At 45.1% G+C, this 14,100-nt stretch overlaps 1 protein-coding gene across 2 annotated transcripts in view; it reads right to left on the reverse strand.

Moving 5' to 3' along the window:
• The window catches only part of NPFFR2 (neuropeptide FF receptor 2), a 44,307-nt gene extending 31,943 nt beyond the window's left edge, over window positions 1–12,364 (reverse strand). Inside the window, exon 1 of one of the 2 annotated variants that reach the window (XM_039541328.1) lies at window positions 12,283–12,364. The gene's annotated coding sequence lies outside the window, so the exon portion shown is untranslated. Of the gene's footprint in view, window positions 1–12,002; window positions 12,089–12,282 lie in introns of those variants that run through there. The other variant, XM_039541327.1, reaches the window with a different exon arrangement.
• Between the last annotated feature and the right edge of the window lie 1,736 nt (window positions 12,365–14,100).

Genomic DNA, 14,100 nt, shown 5'->3' on the forward strand with positions numbered 1-14,100 from the left:
CTGAGGGCTTCTGCTGGTGCTGCTATCTTGGTGACTCGCAATGATGGCTGCATCCCTGGCAGATCCCCAGTGCAGACAAGGACTGAGATCATCAGGGCTGTGTAACTCAAGCACAAAGTAGTGTCATTTTCTAGCTTGGCTTCTTACATATTACAATCAACTCATTAGCTGGAGGCCAACACTCACCACTCTGTCTAATCTGAGCCAGTATCTGGTTTGTGGTAGTCTGGGAACATGTGTAATTCTGTGGGCAAGTTAATGATAGAAAGTTAAGGGAGGTGACATTTGACCTGTAAGACTCAACTTCAGTGGTGTCACCCTCTGTGGCGTGGCAGGAGGGACTTGCTGCCCCTCCTCCCAGCCTCCAGCTCCTCCAGTTGGTGGAGATTTTGATAATACAATGGCATCAGAAATAGATTGAGTTGGATATCATTCAAAAGTCCTTTCTCGCACGAATACCACGATACTAAACATGACAAACTTAAAACAATTATGTAGCTTTATATTCAAGATATTACTTAAAAATCAAAGTTTTTCTAATTTTACTTTAACACAGGGGGAGCAAGGAAGGTGCTCCTGGCTGGTTGTAGGAGCTGCAAGGGTCAAGGCAGGTAGTTGCTGGCAGGGACCAGGGAGCAAGGAAGGCGCTCCTGGCCAGCTGCTGGGACTCGACAAAGACAAGGGAAATGGCCCAGGGAAATGCAGTTAGTTAAAGGGACATGGCACAAGGCTGCTATACATAAAAGGTCCCTGGGTTGGAGCCTGGAGCAGTTGGCAGGCTCAGGTCCTCCCCACCTCCACCCACAACAGACACTGGGGAAGTGACTATGACCTGAGAGAAGGGAATTTAGATGGGCCCAGGGAAGGGACTGTATGTGGAACTGTTACCCCCTCTCCTCCAGAAGGGGGCCAAACTGAGACTGACTCAGCCGGAGAAATGGGCTCACTATTGATTCAAGGAAAAGGCAAAGAGTCTCCAGGGAGGAAGCCCTGTGGGTGCTGCTCCCCTCCAGACCAGGAACCTTTGCAAACTAGCCAGATCCCAGCTGAGGGTACCGTGATGGGCCCTATGGGGCTGTTAAAGGACTGAGCCTGGGAAGGGCTGCAGGACACACCAACTGAGGATACTGTGCTGATTGGACTGTTAAAGGACTAAGCCCAGGGACATTACTGAGGGCTCTGAGATGGGCCCAGTTAGATTGTGTGCCCCAAAGGGGATGGTTTGTTTTCGCACATGGACTGTGTTTGACTTGGTGGAGGGCTGAGTCATCGAAGACCTGCCTGACGAGCACAGCGGCTGACGAGGCACTGTGAGCAGAGGAAACAGAAAAAAAACTGCAGGCAAGCACACACTCAACCAAGGGACGCTTGCATGAGGTGAGTGCACAACGGCACAAACTCCTATTTTGCTTAGCCACCTTGTAGCCCATTATAGAAAACCCTGCAGTTACAATGTCGGGGGGGACGCATTGTCCCAAATCAGTGAAATGGCCATCTGAGCTTAAAATTCATAAAGCTTTAAAAGAGATATAGCTCTCAGTTCTAGATAATTAGTTTATAGGTGCTGGTAACCTGTCTCTGGCAGAGACTAGTACTTAATGCATCAGCAGATGGGGTCATATATTTACGTAGCACCTCTCGTCCCAGATTGCTTTATAACTATGAGCCCCATAATCCTCTCCCACCCAAAAACTTCCTGCTTCAGGGTATAAGCCAACCACTGTATCAGGAACATTGGAACTTGAGTCAGAGAGCCAATGTTCCCGGGAGCTTCTGTTAGTGATGGGTCACTTGTGGAAGAGGGAACATGGGGAGTTACCCAGAAAGAGCAATGCACGGGTTTTAATAAAGTTTCACTTGTTCAACTTAAACCTCATTCAGCTTCACTTTTTCACGTTGCATATTCTTAATTGTCAAAGTATCTAACAGGTGTTATAATTGTTTTCTATATTTTAAATTGAAATTTGCTGACCAGATGAGTCTCACAGTGAAGGCTGGGCACCAGTAGTGGTAGACTGTGCACTCATAGTTTGTACTGCATAGGGGGTAGATATAAACGTACGTGAACGTCTAATGCAGGGGTCGGCAACCTTTCAGAAGTGCTGTGCCAAGTCTTCATTTATTCACTCTAATTTCAGGTTTCATGTGCTGGTAATGCATTTTAATATTTTTAGAAGGTCTCTTTCTATAAGTCTATAATATATAATTAAACTATTGTTGTATATAAAGTAAATAAGGTTTTTAAAATGTTTAAGAAGCTTCATTTAAAATTAAATTAAAATGCAGAGCCCCCTGGACCGGTGGCCAGGACCTGGACAGTGTGAGTGCCACTGAAAATCAGCTCGCGTGCCGCCTTCCCCTGGTCTAATGTAATGCTTCTCCTTTGTAAGCTTTTGTGCCTACAGTGTAGGATCTAGTCTTCATAGAAGGTTTTAATCTGTAATTGCCTGTGCATGCAGTACTAGCCTTTGAAATATTCAAGAAGCTAGCTTTTTAATTCACTGACACTTGTGCCTGGGTCACTATTAGTGTTAGAGATGACATTACACTGCTTCATATTATGAATATGCAAAAACTAGGAGAAAAAGATGTGGCCTAACAAGTAGTAGTAAAGACAAGGTCCACAAACAAGTCTTTGCCTCTGCACTGAAGAGAGGTGAAGAGTATGTTGCATCTTTTACCAACCACTTCATCAATAATATACCAAACCCATTTAACCCTGAATCACATCCAGAGGTGCTTATTGACACATCTACTGGACTGCATGTAATATCAGATGTACAAGAGTCTCTACTGAAAACAAATGGAGAGGTGCACTTGATTCTAATAGGACAGGTAGCTTCTTCAGCCCGGTCATGAAGTCTGATATCAAAACATTTGCTGACATGGCCAGAAAGACTAAATTTAAGTCTGGCAAGGGAGAGACAATCACAGCAGCCATCAGTCAAGAAATTATTTTCTGCACAGCCCTGTCCTTAGCAAGAGATGATGTTTCAATGGTAACTGTTCTTAGTCACCCAATAGGACCTTTGCCTATGTCCCTTTTCCATGCTGATAGAACAAGAAGAACAGACAACGCTGACTTGAGCTTCCACCTGATGTCCTAAGCTAAAAAGAATCCATGCGCTAACAGCATACAACAAAGAGTCGGCAGTGTACATCAGAGATATCATGGCTGTCCTACAAATGTAGCTGGAGACAAATTCCACACATTCATGAACTGTCTGCTAAGTAGTTAAGGTAGGTCCTAAAGGAGTTGGCAAAGCCACCTCTGTATGTGAAGTGTTTGACAAATATGAGAACAGTAACCCTGTGAAAACTGCAGAAAGACAGCACTGGACAGAATCTAATGTTGGATGCAAGTAATATCAGGTGATTGGTGGATGCTCTATGCCTCCATAGAAAAAGTTTCTAAACGTGGCATTCAACAAGCGGTCACTTGTAAAATTCCTCTGTGAATGTATGATTCAAAATGCACCTGACAGCGTAGAAGCTTTCTCAACACAAACTCTCCTTCTTGTTGGAAGCTTTTCCAATGGTGAAATAGCAAAGTCCACCACCGGTAGAGATGTTGAAGAAGCCCAAGACCTGCACAGTACTCAAGAGGAAGTGGGCACAAGACTGCTTCTGCATGCTGTATGTGCCAATATGGCTTTTGGGTTGCTTGATGTCAAAGGAACCATAATATTTAGGTCACCTATTACAGATGTTTTGGTCCATGCTGATCACTACTTTCCAAAAATGGACCACATAGATAAAACGTGGATTGGAATGTGCACTATTACCAGCACAACTGACTAGCATCGCTTCATACTTGTGATGCACTCACTCCTGACTTCCACAACATGCTTCCTGCTATACACGCAGTGACAGCATGTGACTCTGTGTCATCCCTATTTGGTGGGGGGGGGGAATCTATATTTAATATTGTCAAACCAAAGAGAGTTACCGCTTCAGAGATCTTGTCAAATTGGGAGATAGTGATGAACGAGCTGCAATTGCTCCAGCAAGGAAGTTGGTAGTAGTGCTGTATGACCACAGCAAGAAAAAAGGTGATCCACAGAGACCAGAATTGCTTGTGCCTCAATCTAGCCATCAAAAAGGACAAGTCACTGGTCAAACTCACTATGTGAGGACAGTTTTGAAGAGCATATCAAAAAAGCATCTTGGCAAACAAAGATTTGGATGTCTTTGCACATAGGTAAGCCAGATATTGGATCACCATTGCAACATAGATGGAAAAATGTGGATGATAAGCTAATTCTTCTTTTCTTCATGGGACAGTTAGCTTCTGAGCTTCTATGAGACCTTATTTCTGACTGTATAAGTAGGGGTTGCTGCACAATCAGCTGTGTCTGTAGTCAGAACAATCTTCCCTGCACAGAACTGTGTACATGCCAAGGCAATGAAGGCTGTGGTAACCCATGCACTCTCGACAGAGATCATGATGATGAACAAGATGACAATGATGATGTTGACTAGAAATGTCACCAGTGCTATTACATTCCAATGATACCTGTACAGATGTATTGTTAGATTTTGTTTTACCCTTTAGATTGTTTTGTGAGGCTTTGATATCACAAATAAATCTATGTTTATGTCTTGAAATAATACATGGAACCATTAAACTAACAGAAATGAATGCAAATATTTCAAAAGTGGTCATTTTAATGTGTTGGTGTTTATTCCTGTTTCTTTGGTAAAAGTCCCACCTGACAGCTCCACATCATACCTCATCTTAAAGTAGACATAAAAAGCTTTCAAATTATATATGACGTGAATGTAAGAGGGTAAGTTAAGTTGACCAAAGGAGTGGCTTCTGCTGCTTGCCTAAAATCACTTACTAAAACAAGAGACCACTTCCTGCCTTTGGGTATTCCTAATTACTAGTGAAAAAGTTGTATTCTAATGAGATTCTCATGCAGTAGATTTGCAGTTTCAATTGTAAAGGACGTCATGATTATCTGGGTAGATGAAAGTTCTTTTTTAACATAAGGACACAGAACAACCGGACTAGATTTTTATAACAATGTGAAAAATTAATAGAGGCTTAGCTTTAAAAAATATGCAATATTTCTAACGTACATTTTCTAAAACTCCCTATGTCATAAACAGATAGTTAAGGGTTAATGTCTCTTTTACCTGTAAAGGGTTAAGAAGCTCAGTAAACCTGGCTGACACCTGACCAGAAGACCAATAAGGGGACAAGATACTTTCAAATCTTGGTGGAGGGAAGTCTTTGTTTGTGCTCTTTGTTTTGGGGGTTGTTCGCTCTTGGAACTAAGAGGGACCAGACGTCAATCCAGGCTCTCCAAATCTTTCTAAATCAGTCTCTCATGTTTCAAACTTGTAAGTAGCACAGGCAAGGCGTGTTAGTCTTATGTTTGTTTTCTCAACTTGTAAATGTTCCTTTTTGCTGAGAGGATTTTACCTCTGTTTGCTGTAACTTTGAACCTAAGGCTAGAGGGGTTTTCGCTGGGCTATATAAATCTAAGTACCCTGTAAAGTATTTTCCATCCTGATTTTACACAGATGATTTTTACCTTTCTTCTTTAATTAAAAGTTTTTTTTAGAACCTGGTTGATTTTCCTTGTTTTAAGATCCAAGGGGATTGGATCTGGACTCACCAGGAATTGGTGGGGGGAAAGGAGGGGGAATGGTTAATTTCTCCTTGTTTTAAGATCCAAGGGGTTTGGATCTGTGTTCACCAGAAAATTGAAGTCCCTCAAGGCAGCCCAGGGAGGGGAAGGTTTTGGGGGGACAAGGAGTGCGTCAGACACTGAATTTCTGGCTGGTGGCAGCGTTACCAGATCTAAGATAGGAATTATGCTTAGAAGGGTCCATGCAGGTCCCCACATCTGTACCCTAAAGTTCAGAGTGGGGAAGGAAACCTTGACATGGTGAGCTGCGGAGAGGGATTTTTTAAGAACCAAAAGCCAGTAGGATTTTTTTCCCTCTCCTTTCTAGCTGCTTAGAAAGCAGCCTGAGGGCAGAGGTGTTAAGTTTTTTTAACAAGGGTCTTTATTAAGAGGAGGCTTCAAGCTGTGAGCAAATAGCCAGCAAAAGGAATTTACAAGCTGAATTGTTTTCTTTCTTTCTACCTCTCCGGTATAGCTAGTTAGAAAGTCTCTGTTAACCAAGCAGCCCTGAGCTGAGTGCATCCCAGTCAGTGAGCTGCAGAGGGGTGTGGCCAGCACAAGAAAGCAGGAAAATGAGTACCAGTGAAACAGTTAACAAACTCGAACTGGCTAGGCTGGACGCAGAAGAGAAAGCCGAAGAGGCTGACCACAGGAGAGCTATGGCAATATTTCTAACGTACATTTTCTAAAACTCCCTAAAACAGAAATAGTCTCACTGTAAAGTGTGTGGCACACTGTGATGGGGTGTCCACCCCGCACCGGACTGGAAGTGGTTAAGGTGGCCGGGTAGGCCTACTAACTCCACAGGCTGGGGCCTCAAGGAAGAGTCAAGGAGCAGGGACTGATTGCAAGCAGGCTGGTGTTGGGAAAGGGCAGTGACTCCCTGGGAAGAGGGAGGAGGGTTTGGAGCTGGTACACCCAGAGCAAGGAGGGGAGCCAGGAGTGGAAGGAAGCGGTCCAGGGAAGGAGCAGTGAGAGCTAGGAGAGGAAAGCCCTGAACTGCTGAGTTGAGGGTCCCTGGCCACTGGGGAAGTAGCACAGGCAGGGCAGTGAACTGGAAGACTGCTTGGGTCACTGTGGGAGTGACAGAATTTGGAGGAGTATACCCCTTCCTCCCACAATGGGGGGAAAACACTGGAGGGCTGAGTCACAAAGAGGACGCTGCGGTTCCTGGGACGAGAGAGGAGTTGCAGACTGGAGAGAGAGAGAGAGAAAGAGAGATGGGGGGGTCACTTTAAATGCTAATACCTAGAGTGACCAGGAGGAAGCGGTGAGTGGTGTGCCCTGTGACACACATACAGAATATAGGACTGGTGACCAGGGGTTCCCATAGACACTCCTGCTACCTGTTGGCGAAACACTCTCCTCCTAGCACCGAATTATTGAGAGCCCGATTGTGCAATCCTTACACTGGTGAAGACTCCTGCAAGTGGTCCTACTGGCTTTAAGGAGACCTTGTGTAAATAAACATCCAGCAGTGTAAGTAAGGGTTGCACAACGAGACCTTTAGAGTACGTGCCCTAATTTTCAGCAGGTGAATTGTGCCATCAATGGGACAATTCACCTGCTGAAAGTTGGGCATCTCTAAGTATCTTGCTGGATTGGGGCCTTCGAGCCCAGGATCTGCTATTCCAATGTTGTTCACGATCAGTCTCCCTTATGAACCTATAAATTCCAGCTTGCCCGAGGAGGTAATTATTCAGTCATCTACCTAACGAAAGATAAAACCAAGGCTACGTAGTGGGAGAGTTAAGTTTCTTGCATCGTTAGCTTAGATGGCCTTTTAATTACTTCTGTTATCATGGGAAAAATTCAAAGGAGAAGATACTTAGCAATAAACTTAGGCCTTCCCCTGTCTCCTCTCACCCTCCACCCCAGTCATCACAAAGTGCCCTCTGCTTTGATTTCTATAAGGAGTGTAATCTGAGGACAGCAACGAGAAAATGTAATTGCATGGTTTGGATCAATAGTATTTTTAATTGTCTAGAAACATAGAATCTCAGGGTTGGAAGGGACCTCAGGAGGTCATCAACATGTCTCTCCTGATCATAACCTTTTCTGCTGCATTACCTGTTCTAATTTAAATACGTTTAATTTCGATCTTTTCCTTGCTTCAGGTGACAGGGCAATGTCCATAATACTGTATTTCCAACACAGAATACAGCAGCTGAAAAAAACCCTCTTGTATCAATACCATTAAATACTTGGCTCATTTGCTACACTTGGCTGACTGGAACCTGTCTTAGAATGAATAGGGTCTTGATCTGATCCAGTTCAAAGCACTGCCTGTGAGGTGCTAAGCAACCTACAACTACTTCTGAAGTCAATGGAAATTAAAGGTGCTCCGCAATTTACAGGATCAGGTGCTACACAGGTGACCTTGTGAAAATGACTTCTTTCAGCTTCATATAGGGCAGTGGTTCCCAAACTTTAACAACCCACGAACCCCTTTCACTAAAATGTCAAGTCTCGCAAACCCCCCTCCTAAAAACGAATATTTCCAGGGTTTTTCCTCCTTTACCAGAGTATAAATTATAAAAAGCAGTGATCTTGGAAATATAAAATTTGTTTTTATGACATGCTTATTACACACTATTTATTATTAATTATTATTCATCATTATAGGTTTTTTATTACATTATGAAAACGGCAACACTCTTCCAAGATCTCGCTTTTGTAGCTTGTATCACCTTGAATAAGCCTATTATAAGACAAGGCTCTTATGTTTCATCAAGGAGTATCAGATGTGAAACAACATGCAGGGAATTTAAGAAGCCAACTCAAAGAGTTCCTCCTACACAAGCATTCAGGTCTTGAGCAGTCCAGGCAAACAACGCATGTTACAACAAAGCTTAAACTTGTTCTTCATAATAATTTTTAAAACAATACTAGCTGCCTATTTAATTTTAAAAACAGCAAAAAATATCTACCTCCCTTTCCATTTCTTATAAGGAGTCTTGAAGTTTAAATCTCCTCAGATCTGCTTGCTTTGGTCTGCTTAGCTCTTGGAAGTCCAGGGGCTCCGGGGTCCCTAGGGACAACTCTGTCCACCATGAGGGAATTTTTTCCCCAAGAACCCCCTGTAACATTTTGTGAACACTCAGGGGTTCACAAACCCATTTGGGAACCACTGATCTAGGTGTACAATGTTCCATGTTCAGCATTTTAACCTTAACTTTCAAATATTATTTCTGCAAGTACCCCCATTTCCTTCTGCACTCACACAGTATGAATGAACGACGCCAACTCACTGGAGTAAGGGCTGCAGGATCAGGTCCCATATTAGTGTATATCACTATTCCTATAGAAAGTATCTAATAAGTTTGGATTGACGAATGGAAGAGAGAGAATATAATGTGAAAAGATAAGGATTTGGATGTAATTTAGCTATTACAAGGTAACTTTTAACCAACAAGCCCCATGCACCAAGAAATAAACATTCTAGTGGAAATCTTCATTGTTAAAAACCCGATGCTGTTTCTAAGAACCAAAAGTTGTGATGCCACGAGAGCTCAGATTCTGCAGTGCCCTGTGGCCCTCGTGGCATAAAGGGGCTGGAACCACTCCTAGGTAATAATTCTGGCATAAGGGGGGTCCCCAGGCACTGTATAGCTACCACAACAGATCTACTCTGTCCCCTGCATCCCCCAGCATAAGGGGTTTATTGAGGGCATGTAATGGAGGAGAGGGTAGAACAGGCTATACCCCAGCTATTCTTGAAGAGTATCTGGGGTAGTCCCACTATACGTCAGTAGTGACTAGGACTATTTGTGGACTAAATCACTTCTCAGTGTGAGAAAAGATATTAGATTCTGGCCATAAAAAGCGCCACTGGCTCGCTTATGTAAAAACAGAGCTGGGAAAAGGGTCTAATTCTGAACTGTCAAAATGAATTGCATTCCTCTCAAAATGCAAAGCCCAGGGAAGGCACTACTAAACATGAGAAATGATGACAGAATCTGGTCTTAGCTGAGGAGTGAGAACCTTATCAGATTAAAATGTGAATTCTGAACACGAATACAAATTTATTTTAACATTGGTAAACCATGTATGGTGTCAAGGTATCAGCCCATGTCCTTAGAAGTAATTCAGCCAAAAAGTGTCATCACATTTTACCATTTACTCAGCTGCGTATTGACACACTATATTGTCTGACATATGCGCGATCCACTAGCAAATCACTCTCATAACCTCCTCCTGGAGCAAATCACCAAGTGACATGTCACATTAGAAACTAAAAAGACAATTAATTAGGGGAGTTTTGCCATGAATTTCAATTAACATTATTACTGTATGTATTGCAGTAGCAGCCAGAGGCCCCTGCAAACGATGAGGAATCCACTGTACTCGGCATTGCACACACACAGTGAAGAGAGTTGACCCACAGAGTTCACAATTTAAGTATGGGAGCAGGGTCAGGCCCAGAGTATTTATAAAACAGTTTGTAACAGGAACTATTCAGAAAAATACCAGTGGGCAGTTTTCTGTGCATTCTGCTGTGATCTCCACTGTATCCTGTATAAAGGAGTCACACAGAAATCTTGTGATTAAAATACTGGGGGGAGGGAATTCATAGAGTTCACCCTGACAGTCCATGAACTGCTGAAAGATTCTGCTCTCATTTACACCTGTGCCCTTAAATCCAGGGAAGTAAATGGAGTTACACCAGTGTGACAGCAGTAGGACTCCCGCCCAGAATCTGTAACTGTTTTGTTTGGTGACACTGTACACTGTAGCTCCTGCGATGTAATCAGAACTGATATTTAGAAGATAGTAAGCAAAGGGAGCCTTTAAGCGCTAGGTGTGTTTCGCCTGCTGCTTGTAACCATGGATATGCAAATAAAAGGAAAGATAGGAAATGGAAAACATTTTCTTCTCCATTTAGAAGATAACCTGAATGCTCAAATCACCCCCTAAAGGCATATTGTGAGGCAAATGCGCAATATGTCAGGCTGGGTACAAAGTATTATGTTTTATGATATAGAACAATAGCACCAACTTGTTTTAATGGCTGTCTTCCAGGCTGCTTTTCAATGCTCACTTGCACCATTATACATTTGGGATAGGTCCATTTTAATGAATTACAACGAGTGTGGCAGGACAAAAAGCCTAGTGTGTACGGCAGAACTTGGCTCCTGTTCTACTGAATCCAAAGTAAATAATACAGCTGCCCCTGAATAAGTGCACATCTATGGGCTGGATCCTCTGCTGCTGCAAGCCCGTACCTCTATGCCAATTCAAAGCAGCTGAGGATCAGCCCTATATAAAAAACATTTCAAGTATGGGGATTTCCACCCTATACACCTGTAGCCATTCACAGTTTAGCACAGGAAAACAGCCACATTGCCTGACCGGCGCAAATAAGCATTATCGTTCATCTCCAGGCAAATACATCAGTTTTGCCAGTCCAGGTGATGATAACCCAGAGCTCCATATATTATTTAACACATGAAATGAAACCGACAGCTCCTTTGGATTGTAGCTCTCTACAGACACACTGTCTGATTTCTTCATAGCTGACTAGCTACAGGTGTGCTTTTAAACCATTGTCACACTCTCACAAGGACTAGTCTTCCCCCAGTTTTTGCACCAATTAAATAAACTAGAGTGGCTAGAATCGAATGTAGTTCCAGGGGTGCAACCCATCTAGTGTGGCAGCGGATATACCAGCATCAAAGTGCTGATCCCACATAGCTCATTTCTGTCAATGATCACTAGACCTAAATAAGCACTTTTGTAACGGTATAACTGTGCCACGCTGGGGGAGTTACCTCCATGTAACTGTATCCCTGTATAAACCCAGTTCCTTAGAGTAGAACAAAAGCTGGGCGTGGATCAACCCGAAGGATAACAGTTTGCCAGCCTCACTCTACTGTATTTAAATGTAAAAATTACAGAGTCCGTTACCGGACGTGAACCCCCTTCAGCCACCTGGAGAAGTTGAAGGTGTCAAGGAGAAGCGGAAAGGACGCATCGCGGCACACTGACCCTTCCGAGCCATTTCCCCCCTGGGGCAGGCGTGAAACATTTTCTTGGGGGTCGGCGATGGCCAGACGCGCCAGCTTTTGTCAGGGTTTCCGACCTGTTCCTCGGCAGGGCTGGAGGGACCCCGCTCACGGGTCCAGGCAGCAAGACGCTGAGCCGAGCCAGCGCTGCCGGACCGATCGGTGGGCAAGGCTGGCACGGATTGCCCCGCACACCGCCGCGGAGAGACGGGAGTCGGGAGCCAGCCAGCGGCGGCAGGGGCCGGTGTGATCCGCTGGCTCCCCCCGCAGGCACACCCCGGCCCCGGCCCCCGCGCTCCTCCGGCCGAGTTTCCGAACACGCGTGGGGCCGGCTGCCGGCTCCCCGGGCCCACCCTACCTGGTCAGCGCAGGGGCTCCGCGGCGTCCCCCTGCTGGCCCGGCCCCACGTGCTCCATGGCCCGGGAGCTGCGCGGCGAGCCGAGGGGCCCCCAGCCCTGCCCCGCTGCCGGGGCCGGCATTTGAGCAGCACTGGAGAGGGGCGGACCTGGGGGGCGGGCGGCCCTGCCCCGTATTGGGGGAGCGGAGGAGGGAGGGAGTCAGGCGGAGAAATGCCGCAGAGAGAGACCCAGAGCCCGGCGTGCCCGCCCCCCAGCCAGCCCGGTGCAGCCCCCACTCACCCCGCAGCAGCCCCCGCGTCCTTCCGCAGCTCGCCTCCCTCCGCACCCAGGGGTGGCCGGAGCCCCGCTCCGCTGCGCTGCGCTGGGGGTTCCTAGTCGGGTGTGCGGTGGGGAGCGGAGAGTGAGCGCGAACATCAGGCAACATCTACCCCATCTTCCTAGCAAGGGTCTAGTCCGCCCCTCGAGCAAGGGAGGGAGGCGGTGTTGGTTGCCTAACGCCTGTCTTCCCTCTCTGCCAACTGTGCTTCTAAAGCCACTTCGCATTAACTACTCCAGCTCCCGCTTTAGCCAGGGAATCACAGACAAGGGATGGCTGGAAGAGACCCTGAGAAGACTTGATAACTAGCTCCCCTGCCCTCAGGCAGGACCAAGTAAACTAAAACTATCCCGGACAGGGGGTTGTCCAGCCTGTTTTTAATCTCCAGTGATGGAGATTCTGCAGCCTCCCTTAGAAGCCTGTTCCAGAGCTTAACCACCCTTAGAGTTAGAAAAAAAATCCTATGATGTCACCTTAATCTCCCAGGCTGCCCATTTTTTGTCCTACCTTCAGTGGAGGTGGGGAGCAATTGATCACTATCCTCTTTATAACAGCCAATAATATATTGGAAGACTGTTACCAGATCCCTCCTCAGTCTTCTCTCCTCCAAGACATGCTAGCAAGTATATTGAATTTGAAGGATCTCTCTCTAACTAACAATAATAATTAGTAAATAAACCACATCCTGAAAGAACTTTCCCAAACCCCATCTTCTGGCTGTCAGCCACCTGCCCAGCCTCTCCAAGCTCATCTTCAGAAGCAAGATTCCCACAGACCAGGACACACCAGTTCAAAGCAGCACGACTAGCCAAAGCCATAACAACAGACTCAAAACCTGCAGATGTATCTCTGCCGCTATAATGATCAATACCCCCCACAACACACCTTTCCAGATCCATGGGTGTACCTCAGCCAGTGCACTAAATGCCTCGATAACTAAGTGAAATGAGACAATCACTACGGTCTCGAATAAACTCACACTGAAAAATGATAAAAGACAAAATCATCCCATCAGCCATGGACAAACACTTTTCACAAAGCGATCACTCCATATCTGATCTCTCAGTCCTTGTCCTCAAAGGAAACCTGCACAAACACCTTCAAAAGACGAGCCTGGGCAGTTACATTCATAACTTTGCTAGACACTAAAAATCATGGACTTAATAATGACACTGGATTTATGTCTCACTACAACAATCTGTAACCCACTAACCCCACTTTGTCCTACAGCCATAGAGGTGCTAACTGCCTACTGCCCCTAGAATGGTCACTTGCAACATGTGTTAACTCTTTATCTGGTCCACTTTGTATTTAGCTTTGTCACCCTAAGTACCTTTCCCAGACCTGAAGAAGAGCTCTTGTGTTAGCTCGAAAGCTTGTCTCTTTCACCAGCAGAAGTTGATCCAATAAAAGATATTATCTCACCCATCTTGTCTCTCTCCTAATACATTAATACATTATTTTTTTTTGTTACAGAAGCACCTTGAGGATCCATCCCTGATGGAGGTGGGGCCCTCCGTGATGTAAGACACAGTACAACAGCAACCTATTGTAGGACAAATTTCCCAAGATGGCTGCAAAAACTTGTGCCCACAAAATGCATGGGCACCCATTGTGCAGGTGAACTGCTTTGGAATGCACTAGATGGGTAAATCCATGCCAAGACAATAAAAGGAGTGTAGGATTGCAATTAGACTCACATAGGGAGGGGTGTTTCCTGTATAAAAGCAATGCTCCAGTTTAATAAGTGCATCTTATAGGATATATTATTTCATTATACA

Source organism: Mauremys reevesii, linkage group 5 (assembly GCF_016161935.1).
Source record: "Mauremys reevesii isolate NIE-2019 linkage group 5, ASM1616193v1, whole genome shotgun sequence".
Classification (NCBI taxonomy): domain Eukaryota; kingdom Metazoa; phylum Chordata; order Testudines; family Geoemydidae; genus Mauremys; species Mauremys reevesii.